Source organism: Schistocerca piceifrons, chromosome X, assembly GCF_021461385.2.
Source record: "Schistocerca piceifrons isolate TAMUIC-IGC-003096 chromosome X, iqSchPice1.1, whole genome shotgun sequence".
Lineage (NCBI taxonomy): Eukaryota > Metazoa > Arthropoda > Insecta > Orthoptera > Acrididae > Schistocerca > Schistocerca piceifrons.
This window is the reverse complement of record NC_060149.1, coordinates 664801488-664817049: the sequence shown is the minus strand read 5'-3', so window position 1 is coordinate 664817049 and position 15562 is coordinate 664801488. Positions and strand designations below refer to the sequence as shown.

Here is a 15562-nt window from a genome sequence, read left to right as displayed (position 1 = left end):
GATGGTGTACTCGACGACGAACCTGGGTGCACGAATGGAAAAACGTCATTTTTTCGGACGAATCCAGGATCTGTTTACAGCACCATGATGGTCGCATCCGTGTTTGGCGACATCGCGTTGAACGCACATTGTAAGCGTGTATTCGTCATCGCCATACTGGCGTATCACCCGGCGTGATGGTATGGGGTGCCATTGGTTACACGTCTCGGTCACCTCTTGTTCGCATTGACGGTACTCTGAACAGTGGACGTTACGTTTCAGATGTGTTACGACCCGTGGCTCTACCCTTAATTCGATCCCTGCGAAACCCTACATTTCAGCAGGATAATACACGACCGCATGTTGCAGGTCCTGTACGGGCGTTTCTGGATACAGAAAATGTTCGACTGCTGCCCAGGCCATCACATCTCTCACCAATTGAAAACGTTTGGTCAATCAAGCAACTGGCTCGTCACAGTACGCCCGTCACTACTTTTGATGAACTGTAGTATTGTGTTGAAGCTGCATGGACAGCTGTACCTGTACACGCCATTCAAGCTCTGTTGACTCAATGCCCAGGCGTATCAAGGCCGTTATTACAGCCAGAGATGGTTGTCCTGGGTACTGATTTCTCAGGATCTATGCACCCAAATTGCGTGAAAATGTAATCACACGTCAGTTCTAGTATAATATATTTGTCCAATGAATACCCGTTTATCATCTGCATTTCTCCTTGGTGTAGCAATTTTAATGGCCAGTAGTGTAATTGTGATATAGACACGGACAAGTTTCAAGAATTAGTTCATGTTATTTGATTGATGTTAATCACCGAACTTCAGACTGCACATCATTGAAGTTAAGCATTCAACTTTTTCCTGTAATAAATTGCATTTTTAACCACGTGTGCATTTTTTGTTGTAGTTAGAGGAAACCGACCACCCACCTCTCATACCACCCTCTCCTCATCCAGCCGGGAACCACAAAACATTACAGGAGGGCACAGCACAACAAAGATGACGTTTTTGGAAAATTTCGGCAGTGGTTTGGACTGTAGATGAGATCTTGCGGGGGCCGAGGAGCGCTGCCTCGCACTAGATCCGCTCCTGAATTTTACCACAACCGCTTTGACACTGATGCTTGGAGATTTCTGACCTGAGCATTTGGTGCGGAAAATAGCAAACTCGTTAATTGAGCGATGTCTTAAAAAATTAGCCCCAGTGGGAGAACTGGCGTCGACTTCTGAATGGGCAGAAGCAAGAGTTCTTTTGGATTGACCAGGGCTTCCACAAATTTCCCAGGTGGGATTTGGCTCCAGATTGTTCTAAATTTATTTAAACTGCGAACTAAGAGAAGGCTCAAGTAGTAACAAACGTTTCGGAAGAGAGTGAAATGTTTGGTACGTGACCTCTCATTGGCGGTGTTTGTAAGACTCTGTCTGAGTGTACAAGGAGTAATTTTTGGCAGTCTTTCCACAGAGAGAACAGAGGAGCGTCGTTTTAATTTTATTCTTAGTCGAGCTACGAAGCAATAAAGTTCTCTTGGACGGTGCGCGAAGTTCGGATGCGTTCGGGTCATAGTAGTCCTCTATGGCTGGACAGGACCGAGGCGAGAAATTCATCCTCTCTGCGAGCCGCGGCAGCTTTTACAGTGCGGACGCCGTCTGCAGTTGCTGGGGTCTCAGTCGTCCTTGCGCCTCTTGATGTTGATAAGTTCTGTCAACAAAGTGAGCCGAAATGTTAGTGATGAAACACGAGTAGGCGCGTTTTCAGTTAAAGCGTGCTGGAACTCGTTTTAAAATACATTCTGGCAGTTGACCTAACCATGGCTCAGTTATTTGGGTTCCTGAGTGTATTTTCCTAATACTATCTGAACGACACAATCATCATGTCTGTAGCGAAACCAGGTACTTAATTTACTTGAGTGATCTCGTGAGTTAGTCACCAGACAGTGTTCATTCATTTCCCACGGACTTTGCCGCTCAGTTTCTGGCAACTGTGTAATTATACAAATTTCATGTCAGGATTTCTGCTCATCAGCAGCGTGTGACTGAGCTAACTATTATGTTTGCTTCTCGTGTATTGTTCCTCCTGTGGAATATTTTGTAATAAACTATGGTGTAAGTTTTCGCCCTTTCACTTCAGTATTTAAAGATGAATCTTTTGAACCCTATCATCACTGTTAACAAGAACTACACCCTCACTTGTGAGGACCACATCTCAGTCAAAGTGGGGGGGGGGGGGTATCGAATTGGTTCATTCGATTCAGATCGAAGGCACTGTTACTGTTAGCTGTAGCCCAGAGGCATCTTGACACTTCATTACACAATCCTGACACTTTATTTCACAAACTCACGCTTTCCCAGTTTAGTTCCCCGCTGTGTTTATCGTACGCTTTAGCCTCTGCTACAGTTTATTGTCCATCCTGAACGCAGTTTTTTGTTGTTAAATAAGTTCGCCAATTTACGCGAGATAATTCCTCACGATCGCACGAATTTATATTCCTGCGGATTTTTCTCGTTTCCTTGGTTTCTGTACCCTACTGCTGCGTCAGTCTTAGCTATTAAGCCCGTGTAAAAACTATTTTCTATCGCTGTTTGCGTAAGTAGTTTCATTTCTTCGTCCTTGTTCTTAGGACTTAGCGGACTCGAAATATCCCGAAGCAGAGCATTTTTTTAAAATGCTGTTCTATGTTTGTGGGGGTGGCATGAGTCTTACCAATTACTGCAGCCATGAATTTGGGTTTCCTAAATATTCCTATTTTAAGTTTGTTGTCTTATTCACGATCCTCAAATCAAGATAATTTAAAAACCCTGTTGCTCATGCTCTGCTATAAATTCTATATTCGTATGTATCTTGTTGAGGTCACCCTCCAATTAATTTATTTCTCTCTCAGATTTAAATACAGTAAAAGTACAGGCTGGTTGTAATTAAACTTTTCCTACATTAGCAAGTATAGATGAAATACTATTTACCGTATGGGTACCCAGCTTAATAGGAATGATGTTCAGACTACGCTCTGCACACTTTGCGTTATTAGTAGTGTTAGTAGTGGTATGACGACGTAGGGTTGAAACACAAGCATCAGTGTGCATTACAACTATACACAGTCAGCATGGGTCTGGACGAGGTGAGCTGGGCTGTACTTGCAAATCTGTTTTATCAAAACATCTGCAATAGTGCTGCTGCTCTTCGTACCGACGCATTAAAGGAATACAGAGGCGTCATGTATCCACACCGGGGTTGAAGAACGTGATTAGGAAGTTCGAATTAACTGGCGGTTTGGGAATTCGTCCTGGCAGCGGGCCACAGGCAATTGCGCCACAAATTGTTGAAGGAGTAATGGTTGCCGTGGCTGTGAATTCTGGACGCAATGTGAGATCTTCAAGCAGTGCACGAGCTGTGTCACGACAGCTGAACATTTAATAGTCCACCGATTGAAAAATATTCAAATGGTTTTTCTAATGCGGTTCCAGGTTGTCACGGATGCATATGGTCGTCACACAGAGAAACGTTTGTAACCTGAAAAGCAAACATGGAACGCAATTAACAAATGTCACCATGTCACGTCGATATTAAAACGTGTTTCTTTCAATGGTTCAAATGGTTCAAATGGCTCTGAGCACTATGGGACTCAACTGCTGTGGTCATCAGTCCCCTAGAACTTAGAACTACTTAAATCTAACTAACCTAAGGACATCACACACATCCATGCCCGAGGCAGGATTCGAACCTGCGACCGTAGCAGTCGCACGGTTCCGGACTGCGCGCCTAGAACCGCGAGACCACCGCGGCCGGCTCAATGGTTCATTCGTTATTTCTCTTCTGCGTGTTTTTTCCAAATGTTTCCACAAATTTCATTCCCCTACGATCACTCGGTTTTCATGCGGGCCCTTGCAAATAGCGACCCTCTAAATCGTCAGCATATTTTCTGTTCATTTGTAGTTTATCATTATATCACTTGATAATGGAATAACGGAGTTCCGAAATTTATTACGAGAAGTACAGGATGTATCGAAAAGAATAATCCGATTAAAACGAACCATGACTATTGCGTTATTTGAGATATGCGCGTAAACAACGTACTGTCGGAAAGGATAAACTCTCGAGTTTTACTTGGTTCCCGCTAGGTACCAGCAAAGTGCGCCCTCTTCAGTTCAAGTAAAAATGGTTCAAATGGCTCTGAGCACTATGGGACTTAACATCTAAGGTCATCAGTCCCCTAGAACTTAGAACTATTTAAACCTAACTAACCTAAGGACATCGTGCGGTTCCAGACTGAAGCGCCTAGAACCGCTCGGCCACACAAGTAAAAATGGTGCTGGGACAACAGAAAATGTTTCGTGTTCTAAGTTTTGTGCAGTGCGGGTCAGTAGTAACTGTTCAGCGAGACTTTCGTACTAGGCATGGTGTGGATACTTGTACAGCACAAAGCATTAGACAATGGCATGAACAATTCCGAGAAACATGTTGTTTGTGTAAAAGCAAATCGCCGGGCCGTCCCTGAGTGTACGACACAGACTTCGAATGCATCGGCCATAGTTTCACAAGGAGTCCACAGAAATCCGTCCGCCGTACAGCTTGACAGCTCAATATGTCCTCGATGGCCGTCTCACGTGTGTTGCGTCGACGATTACACATGAAACCATAAAAATTTCAGCTGCCGCAAGCTCTTCGTGAAGGTGACAAACAACAACGTGTGGAGTTCTGTAATTTCGTTCTTGGCGAGATGGAGGATGACAGTTTTTTTCCAAGTTTACTGTTTAGTGACGAGGCAACATTCCATTTAAATGGAAAGGAGAACCGTCATAATGTGAGAATATGGGGTACGGAACAACCAAATGAAGCTGTACAACAGGAGAGAGACTCTACAAAATTTAATGTGTATTGCGCAGTTTCGCGGGAAAAGGTGTATGGTCCATTTTTCTTTGCCGAGGACACTATTACAGGAAGCACATATCTCGCTCGATGTGCTTGAGAACTTTCTTTTCCCACAGCTGGAGATTGATTCGAACGACTTCATTTACCAACAGGATAGGGCACCGCCACACTGGTATTTGGAAGTGAGGGAATTTTGAAATCAAGGGATTATTGAACGATGGATCGGTCTCACTGGACCCAATGATTCAGCCTTACATTACTGGCCTCCAAGGTCACTGGACCTGACTGTATGTGATTATTTCTTATGGGGCTTATAAAAGGCTGTTTATGTGCCTCCGTTACCAGCAACAATCAGTGAAGTGAGACATCGCATAACAGCAGCTGTGGAAGCTTTAACTCAAGACAGACACTGCCCGCTGCAGTGTGGGAACAATTTGAATATCGCATTGACATATGCCGTGTATCTCAAGGGGGCATATTGAACACCTATGAAAAGATGTTAATTAATTGAAACCCTCAGCTGTCGACAGGTGTTGTTGATATACCTCGATGGATATAGCTGAAAATGTGTGCTCCGACCGGGACTCGAACCCGGGGTCTCCTGCTTACATGGCAGACGCTCTATCCATCTGAGCCATCGAGGACACAGATGAATGGCGCGACTGCTGGGATTTATCCCTTGCACGTTTCCCGTGAGACCTACATTCCCAACTGTCCACAATCTACATACGTAATGACATTTTCAGCTGTCTCAATTGAGGTATATCAGCAACACCTGTCGGCAGCTGAGAGTTTCAATTAATTAACATTTATTCTACAGAAGCTGCACGGTCATCAATGGTATCTGTTCTTTCGAGAACAGTTACTATCTTCATATATACCTATGAAAAGGGATAAAAAAACTTTTTGAGTTTCCCGTTCATCCAAAAACAAAATTCATTGTATATGTTTATTAGTTTCAGAAATATAGATGTGCCAAATCGGATGATTCTTTTTGATACACCCTGTATAGCACACACTTGACAGCTGGTGCATAACAAAAATGGTTCAAATGGCTCTGAGCACTATGGGACTCAGCTTCTGAGGTCATCAGTCCCCTAGAACTTAGAACTACTTAAACCTAACTAATCTAAGGACATCAGACACATGTGTAGCCTACGTTGACTACATGCACCCACAAACGAAGAAACGCTTAATTATGTAACTTTATTTTTTCGAGGTGATGTTAAAAGAAAAGCTCTAAGACTGCGCCCAGGTGTTGAAGCCGTCCTCCGGCCGCTGTGGCAGTTTTTTTTTTTTTTTTTTTAAAAAAAAAAATCTTTATTTCATCATTATCATGTTACAATGTAACCTACTACCTAATACATTAGTAGGTCCTATATTTTACTATTTCTAAGTTCTATCTGCAGCTATAATAATATTTAACACTACAGGTTTATTTACTACACTCCATCACCACTATGGGGTTAATATTCCTACTCACTATTCTATGTTACTGTTAGTCTAATATTCCTAGATTTTAGCTTGTTTTACCTAATTTGTTATGTTACTACTTGCTAATAGTTGTTGTTATTACGACTACTCTACCTGCAGCGTAACAAGTGTGCCAGAATAGATACAAACCTACTTGTTGGCCTTTCCCACTGAGCTAATCCCAGTGGGAGTGCCCCTGGCACTGGGCTGGCCGGTGACATGTTCGCTGCAGTTCTATACTATTTCTATTACCCTAGTTTGATCTTATAACTAACCTTATGTCTAATGTCATGTTCGGTGCATAGTCAAGTCCGATTTAGATGTACTACCCCCCAACCTATTCCGAAAACCTGGCGGATTCCAGCCGTGAGGTGGCTGGCCAAGTCCACGTCCCGGCGGAACAGGGGGGCGTACGCGACAAATCCGGTGTGTGTTTATTTATCTATTATTACCAAGATATTCTCTGAGGACTTTGCTCGAGATTTTGTTTGTCAAGTGGTTCAGGACGTTAAATGTATTTTCGTGCCTGAGCAAGTGGTACGTGTCATTGTTCGGCAATTGTTCCCTAAGTTGTTGTGCATCATCGTCAAAGAGGGGACACTCGTACACCACATGGTCTGGAGTGCCCAGCACTGCTCCACAGTCACACGCTGGTGTTGCCCTTTTCCCGAACCGACAAAGATATGTCGGGTAGGGTCCGTGCCCAGTAAGAAAGTGCAGCAATCCCCTTGTTGGTTTGAAGTAGGTGAGTTCTAGCCGTTCCTTTATGTTGGGTAGCAATTCATGTGTTCTTCGGCCAGTTTCGTCGCTGTCCCAGAGATTTTGCCATAATTCCATGCCTCTTCTTTTGATACTTTGTTTGTCCCCCACATATATCCCCATAATTTCTTCTATTTTTTCCCTTCGATTTTTCTTTATCCAATACCAGGCGGCCTGTTCCCTGATTTTTATGTCCAGTGGACATAGCCCCATCAGTACTGAAAGTGCCCCTCCTGGAGTTGTTCTATATGCGCCCACTGAACGTAGGAGCATGTTACGCTGCACTCTTCTTACGGCCACGGCAGGCATGACCCTCGTGAGCCTGTGTGCCCAGACCGCTGACCCGTAACCTACTATGGATGTGAGGATGCTATTATGGTATAATTTAATAAGATCAGGTGGGAGGTGGAATCTTTTATGTCCTATTCCTATTAGGTTGTGTAATACTGTGAGAGATCTTTGTGTTGCTGTATCTATGTGCGATGCATAGTTCCACCTCTCGTCGACGATGACACCAAGGTACCGGGCTTCACGGCGCCTAAGGACTGTTAGACCATTTATTCTTACAGTTGGATTTCTTGTGAGTTGGCCTTTGAGCAGCAGGTAAGTTGACTTACTGGGTGCGATAGTCATTTTAGTTTTGTGACACCATGTGGTCAGTATTGTAATAGCTCTTTCTATTTTTGGTTCCAGATCTTCGCGGCTACGGCCGCCGACCAGCAGGAGGAGATCATCTGCGTAGGCTATGACCTCTAGCACATCTTCACTGTTCTTTAGTTCTTCCAAGAGTGGTTCCATGTTTATATCCCAAAAGAGTGGCCCCAGGACAGATCCCTGAGGACACCCCTTGGTGATTTTCTTACTGACTTTACCGCTAGGGGCCGATAGCCAGACCTCCCTGTCATCACAATAGCTCCTCAGACAGCCATATAGCGGCCCTGGGCATTCTTTCTCCCGCAAGCAGGAGAAGAGCGAAGGCCACCACAGGTTGTCAAAGGCGCCACTAATGTCCACCATGATGCCGACTATGTACTTGTGCGGGGCAGAGCCACAGACATCCGCAGCCAGGGCGATTGCGTCAGACGCCGATCGCCCCGCCCGAAAACCGAACTGCCTGTCACTCATCCCGCACAGGACTCGGTGTGCAGCCAACCTGTCTGCTAGCAGCCTCTCAAAGAGCTTGCCCAGCAAGTCCAGCAGACATATGGGTCTGTATGACTTGGCTTCTTTGGGGTCTTTGTCCGGGCCTTTCTTGATTATGACAACGTTCGCCCGCTTCCATATGGAGGGGAAGGTTCGAAGCCGTAAGCACTCGTTGTACAGCTGAGTGAGAGGTGCCACCAGCTGGGGGGCGAGGTACTGTATCACCTCCGCAGTAATACCGTCTGGGCCGGGAGCTTTGCCTTTCTTGAGCGCTTTTATTTGGGAGTTAACCTCTTCTTCAGAGAAGGGGTAGACCGCACGATTGTTTTCATAGACCCGTTGGTTCTCTCTTCTTATTCTCTGTTGTTCTTCTGTATCATCTTCCTCTCTATCGTCCGGCAATAGGGCATGGAGTAGGACACCCGCAGTTTCCTGCCAGGTCTCCGTCATCCGGTCCCCACTCCTTACGGTAGATAGCACCATGGGTGATTTAATTTTCTCCCTTACTATTTTGTAAGGTAGTCCCCAAGGGTCTGTAGCCAATTGGCTATGCACATATTTCTCCCAGCTCCTCATCCTGACAGCCTTAAGTTCCTGTTGGAACTGTTCCTTGGCTTCTCTGTATATCTGCAGCCATCGCTGCTTCTCGTGCCAGACGACACACCGCTGGTAATACTTCCTCGCCCTCCGTACTGCTTGGCGCATTTGCCCCAGTTCGGCTGACCATGGTGAAGGGGAGGCCGCGACAGCCCTCCTCCTGGTTGGTACGGCTGCCTTAATTGCTCTGGTTATCGCACTTGTGAGATCTCGGGCGTATTCTTCTACGTTGACATCACCCTCCAGCAATGCAGGGATGTCACACTCCCTAGCCAGCCGGTCCCAGTCGGTTTTGTTGTAATTAAGTTGCGTTTCCCACCCTATGTCCCAGTGGCACTCTCTGTCTCCAATAGTGAATGTTATGAGGTTATGGTCACTTGTGGTAATCTGGTCCCAAACTGTCCAATTTGATATTTTTGTAACAAGGTTAGGCGTTACCAGGGTAACGTCAATGTTTGTACCGTGTCCTCCCCCCCCCCCCCCCCCCCCCCGGTGTAGGTGGGAGGATTTCCCTGTTTATTAGCGACCATGAGTTGTAGTGACATGATGGTGTCAACAGCTTTTTCTCCTCGGTCGTCTTGAGTGCCACTGAACCATAGGGGGGATTTTGCATTGATGTCCGCAGTCACAAGAATTTTTTGCCCCCGCAACGCCGTGGCTATTTGCACAAGCTTATCTAGGAATTCATCTATTGGTCTTCCGTACTGAAAGTACATATTGACCATGTATAGTATTCCTGTGGGTGAATGAAGCTCTACGACGTTGCAGTGGTCATCCAAGAATTGTGCCAATACAGTGGCTCTCAATGCTTTATTTGTGATTATGACTGCGGCTTTTGGTTCCCCTGCATTATATATTTGCTGCCAGTTGGCTGCAGTGAACGGGATCCGTCCAGCCAGGGAGTATGGCTCCTGTATGCAGACTACATCTAGACTCTTCTCCTCCACCACCCTCCGGAGTTCCTGCAGAACCAGTTTGCTATTATGCGCGTTTATCTGTCCCACTCTTAACTGGCTCACGTGGGAAGTATGTATGAATGTGAGACTCTGGCCAGTTTTTGCGCCAATCGTGTGCTACTCTGCCGTTGGTGATGACAGATTGGTTATATAGTTCATTGAGATCAAACTTTTCATTGCGCCTTTCAAACACTTTCTTAACCAGGTCTCGCAGGGCTCCGAAGTCTGTGGGGAGATTCATTGTCTTGAGCTGTATTCTGTCTACAGCCTCCATCACTGGGAAAGTAATGTCTCTGCCGTATTCATGGCCGACACGCACCACACGCCTCAAGGCTGTTTGCACAGAGCGGTTCATTTGGTGCTTGCGCCTCGGAATGTGACGGCAGAGGAGAAGCGCCGGAGCGTGCTGGCGTGGCGTCTCTCGCGGCGCCGTGTTTATTTCTAGAGGACGGGTAACGGCGATTCGCGCTCGGGGCGTTAGAAATAGCCCGCCCGGCGCCAACACGCATTACTGCCCCTCGCACCGCGCTGCCAACTCCTGCCCCTCTGTCATCAGTCGCTCTGCTCCATAGGAAAACCACTATCACTAACGTATACGTCCAAGGATCATTTTAAAATGGTGCCCACAGATGAGCCAAACCATTACGATCATTACCTAGTGCGAGGTTCAGTGCCGCACGATAGTGCTGCAGGTATGATAAGGGAACTATACAGAGTCTCTCATCGAAGTGTAGTCAGGTGCGTTTTCTCTTATGTTTCACCGGAGATTTACAATTTCGTTTTTGCAATATGTAGCTGGAGCCAGCCCAAACAAATGCTGCTCCTCACTACTTTAATGTGGCGCTTAGTGTCGACGAAAAGCGTCGGCTTGTTTACTGTTACAAACAAAATTATTTTTAAAGCGGAATTGAACATGCCCAACACATAGTCTAATGTGATATTCGTTTTGTCGATGTGCATTAACAGGGACTGTAAAACACGAATAATAACCAGTACTGCAGCAGCGACAGCACCGCCATGGCCCGGGCTGAGTGCTGCTGCCATGCAAAAGCACAGCTTACTGGCTGCTGAAATACTGGTTATTCTTCGTGTTTTACTGTCCCTGTTAACGCACATCGACAAAACGAATATCACACTGGACTATTTACGACAGCTCTATCGACTGGGACCGAGCATCTAGGAACCGGTGAAACTGGTCGGTTGTTCACGCGCTACTGTCGTAAGCATGTGTGGAAAGTGGTTGAAGGATGATGAAACCACGAACAAACGACGAGAGATTCCACATTCACTCTGTAAAACAGGATGGATCTGTGGCAGATCTGACGACAGAATACAATTCTGGTGCAGCTGGTGCAGACAACCCCGCGTGTAACCATGTTGACCCAACGATACCGTCCCATATGAGTGCAGTGCGCACTAATCCATCGAGATTGAACGTTCGAACAGTAGAACACGTCGTCTAGTAGGGTGATTCACACGTTTTCCTACACCAGGTTGATAGTAATGTCCTGATATATCGTCATTCACGCGAAGGGCTGTTTGGAACATGCACCACGCCACGGTGCCGGCCGCTGTGGTCGAGCGGTTCTAGGCGCTTCAGTCCGGAACCCGCGAGCCTTCTACGGTCGCAGGTTCGAATGGTGCCTCGGGCATGGATGAGTGGGATGTCCTTAGGTTACTTAGGTTTAAGTAGTTCTAAGTTCTATGGGACTGATGACCTCAGAAGTTAAGTCCCATAGTGCTCAGAGCCATTTGAACCATTTGGAAATTTGTGGTAAGATCTTACAGGAACAAACTGTTGAGGTCATCGGTCCCTAACTTGAACTAACTTACGCTAAGAACAACACACACACCCATGCCCGAGGGAGGACTCTAACCTCCTACGGGGGGTGCCACGCGGACCGTGACAAGACGCCCCAGACCGCGCGGCTACCCCGCGCGGCCTGGCGGAACAGCGATGGTATGGCGTACTACTGATTGTTTCCCCAAGTTGAAACCATCACTGCTGACATTTATTGTCAACAACTGAGACGTAGTACAAGAACAATGACCAGGAAGGCTGTGTGAACTGACGCTACTCCACTACAATGTCCGCTCGCATTCTGCGAGCGCAACAAGAAACACTAAAAAGGAGCTAGGTTGAGAAGTAGTTCCGCAACCCCCTTTTTCACCTGATCTTAGACCCTCAGATTTTCACCTTTTCCGCTCTCCGCCTAACAGCCTTCAGGGAACACCTTTCCGTATGAAAATGCGCTCAGAACATGTCTCGATGAGTTCTTCGCCTCAAAACCACGTGATTTCTACAGTCGTGGAGTCGAAAAGTTACTGCATCGTTGGCAGACTGTTGTAGATAGTGAAGGAGAATATTTTATTCATGACTAAAATCTCTGCTATATGTATTATTGCGTTTATTAAACTTTTGGAAAAACAATACGAACTTGTGTACCAACCAAATAATAACAGTGACTTAACAAATTAACTATTATTTTACTGTCAACAATTTCGTTTTGCAATATATTATTCTCAATCCTTTGTTTATTGACAATGCTATCTGCTATCCACTTTTCTTTATTTACAATAATGTATTGTTTATTGACAATGCACACGTAGTGTGCAATCATACATTCATATTTTCTCACACACACAAAACTATGAGAAACGGTTCGTCTACTTGTTCCGCGCACACTTGCACACACACACACACACACACACACACACACACACACACACACACACACACACACAGAGAGACAGACAGACACACACACACACACACACACACACACACACAAAAACAAGTATTTACAAATAATTACTCAGCCTCCAGTTTCTCCAGTGAACAGTGTGAGTATGGTAGGGTTCCGATCTCGTCCCCACAGAAGAAACATTTGTCGTCATGACGGGACAGCCCTACTTTCAGTTGCAATGCATTGGGCATCTCATGACCTCTCGATACAGATTACCTGGCGCACCATGCGTGGAGCTGCGCCAACGCCTTCGGGGAGGCACCCCCTGTAATTTTCGATCGTGAGAGATGTTGAGGCCGGACAATGTACACTCTTAGCTCGCCTCTAGCTGGTACCTGCATCTATACTATATGCGTACATCTTAGATCTGAACCCCAAGAACTCCACATTATGTACACCAGTCGCCTCGTCTTTCATCAGGCCGATAACCTTTTTGTTTTGAGGTGTTATTCCAGAAGGATTATCGGTCTCATATCCAGAGGTGTCGAATTCTTTGTGATTGTACTTAAGTACTTCATATGGATCACAGTCTTTCACCCAGTAGACGAAACTATCTGCATCCATATAAAATAACTTGTGATCGGCGAAGTCTGGCTTCGCAGACTCATAGTGAAAGCGGGACTTATGGAGTTTGGGGTGGTCAGAACACACATACCATCATAGTGAGGTTTCATAAACTGCACTGAAACCTTGTCTATTTCCACATCAATTTGTCCTTCATTGAAGATGAATCGTTTGAAATTTGGGCTGGCAAAGTAATCTCTTGTTCCATAACACCCATCCCACAGGTAAAATAAATGAACTTCGTGGTATTCTCTAACATTCTCCAGAGTTTTTCTGAAAATTGGATTATTCATTAATTTGTAAATGTCTTTCGAAATCACACATCGCGAGAGCCCTCCTTTCGGTATTTAAACCAGCGTACTCCATCAACCAGGAACGCTGGTCGAAAGGAATTTCACGGGTGATGCTAGCAAGCCTCATCCCGCACCTGCGACTTTACTGAGGGTTTTTGTAGTGAATTATATAACGTTGTTGGTTCCCCAACAACCATTTCGCGTGACTAAGTGCTCCAGACACAGTGACAAGTCACCGTTCTCGTCGTGCAGGTTGGTTGGATGTTCCAGCTCTGTCTCCAGGGCGTATCTCTCATCAGCATTCTTAGCCACATGTCCAATATTTTACTTCAGTTTGTCGACTTTCCCTATGGAAATTCATTGGAACCCTCCAAGTAGTGGACTTTGTTGCAGCCGCGCGGTCTAATTCGTCTTGTCACGGTTCGCGCGGCTCACCCCGTCGGAGGTTCGAGTCCTTCCTCGGGCTTGGGTGTGTGTGTTGTCCTTGGCGTAAGTTAGTTTAAGTTAGATTAAGTAGTGCGTAAGCTTAGGGACCGATGACCTCAGCAGTTTGGTCCCATAAGACCTTACCACAAATTTCCAATTTTACTTCGTTGCATGGCTTACACGTAGAGATTGTTTACATCCAGATAAAGAATGTAACTTAAACTGCCAGACTGTCAGATGGACTGCACTCCTCCCTTCCTCAGTGATTCATGGATTATTCACCTTGGCGCACCTGTGCATAAAGTGGCATAGCTCTCATCCAATACCGCGACCGAAAATGAGCAGCATGTCAAGTAATTTGCACTTATCACATACGAGCGCTCTTTTAGAGTCAGTATACGACGTGACATCCCAGGATCAGCTGACGTGGTGATGGGCATGCTGCTTGTTTCAACGCATTCGTAATGAGAAATACTAGACAGAAATATCTGCAGAGGCATGAGTCACAGTCTTAGTACCGACGAAAATTGTAGACCACGCGACTGTTGGCGAAATATCTGCGCAACTCTTCCACAGGGCGTAACTCACCCTACAAATCAAATACAGCATTTACACTGTTTTCTGTTAGGATATGCAACCCAGTGCATATCACATCCTCCTGCGACGTCAAAATTGACGACCCACATTCCTTCCATTTCCACATTTTCTTCAGAATAGTATTCCACGTGAACACACTGCGAAATATTGAATTTTGAGTTTCTTGAGGAATTTAGGCAGATCGATATTGGTAAGTGGTCTGTCAGATACTTTCATTAGGGAGATATTTTCTTAAAAAATGGTCCAAGCCCTTTCTTGTGTTGTTTTAAATATAGTCCTTTACCAACAGCGACGGCTTCCATCAACCTATTACACCTTATAGATTCCCGTAGCTCCTAAACAGCCAAAGAAACAGATACACCTGCCTAATATCGTGTAGCTCCCCCGCGAGCACACAGAAGTGCCGCACCTCGATGTGGCATGGACTCGACTAATGTCTGAAGTAGTACTGGAGGGAACTGACATCACGAATCCTGCAGCGCTGTCCATAAATCCGTAAGAGTACGAGGGGATGGAGATCTCTTCTGAACAGCGCGTTGCAAGGCATCTCAGATATGCTCAACAATGTTCGCGTCTGAAGAGTTTGGTGGCCAGCGGATGTGTTTAAATTCAGAAGAGTGTTCCTGGAGTGACTCTGTAGCAATTCTGGACGTGTGGGGTGTCGCATTGTCCTGCTGGAATTGCCCAAGTCCGTCGGAATGCGCAATGGACATGAATGGATGCAGATGATCAGACAGGATGCCTAGGTACGTGTAACCTGTCAGGATCGTACCTAGACGTATCAGGGGTCCCATATCACGCCAACTGCACATGCCCCACACCATTACAGAGCCTCCACCAGCTTGATCAGTCCCCTGCTGACATGCAGGATCCATGGATTCATGAGGTTGTCTCCTTACACGTACAGATCCATCCGCTCGATACAATTTGAAACGAGACTCGTCCGACCAGACAGTATGATTGCAGTCATCAAGAGTCCAATGTCGATGTTGACGGGTCCAGGCGAGGCGTAAAGTTTTGTGTCGTGTAGTATCAAGGGTACACGAGTGGGCCTTCGGCTCCGAGAACCCATACGATGATGTTTCGTTGAATGGTTCGCACGCTGCACTTGTTGATGGCCCACCACTGAAATCGGCAGCAATTTGCGAAAG

At 45.9% G+C, this 15562-nt stretch overlaps 1 non-coding gene across 1 annotated transcript; it reads right to left on the bottom strand.

Annotated features, from left to right (window-relative positions):
* Positions 1-5426: 5426 nt before the first annotated feature.
* On the bottom strand, positions 5427-5500 carry Trnat-ugu. Its single transcript has one exon. It is a non-coding gene; the product is annotated as a tRNA-Thr (tRNA).
* Between the last annotated feature and the right edge of the window lie 10062 nt (positions 5501-15562).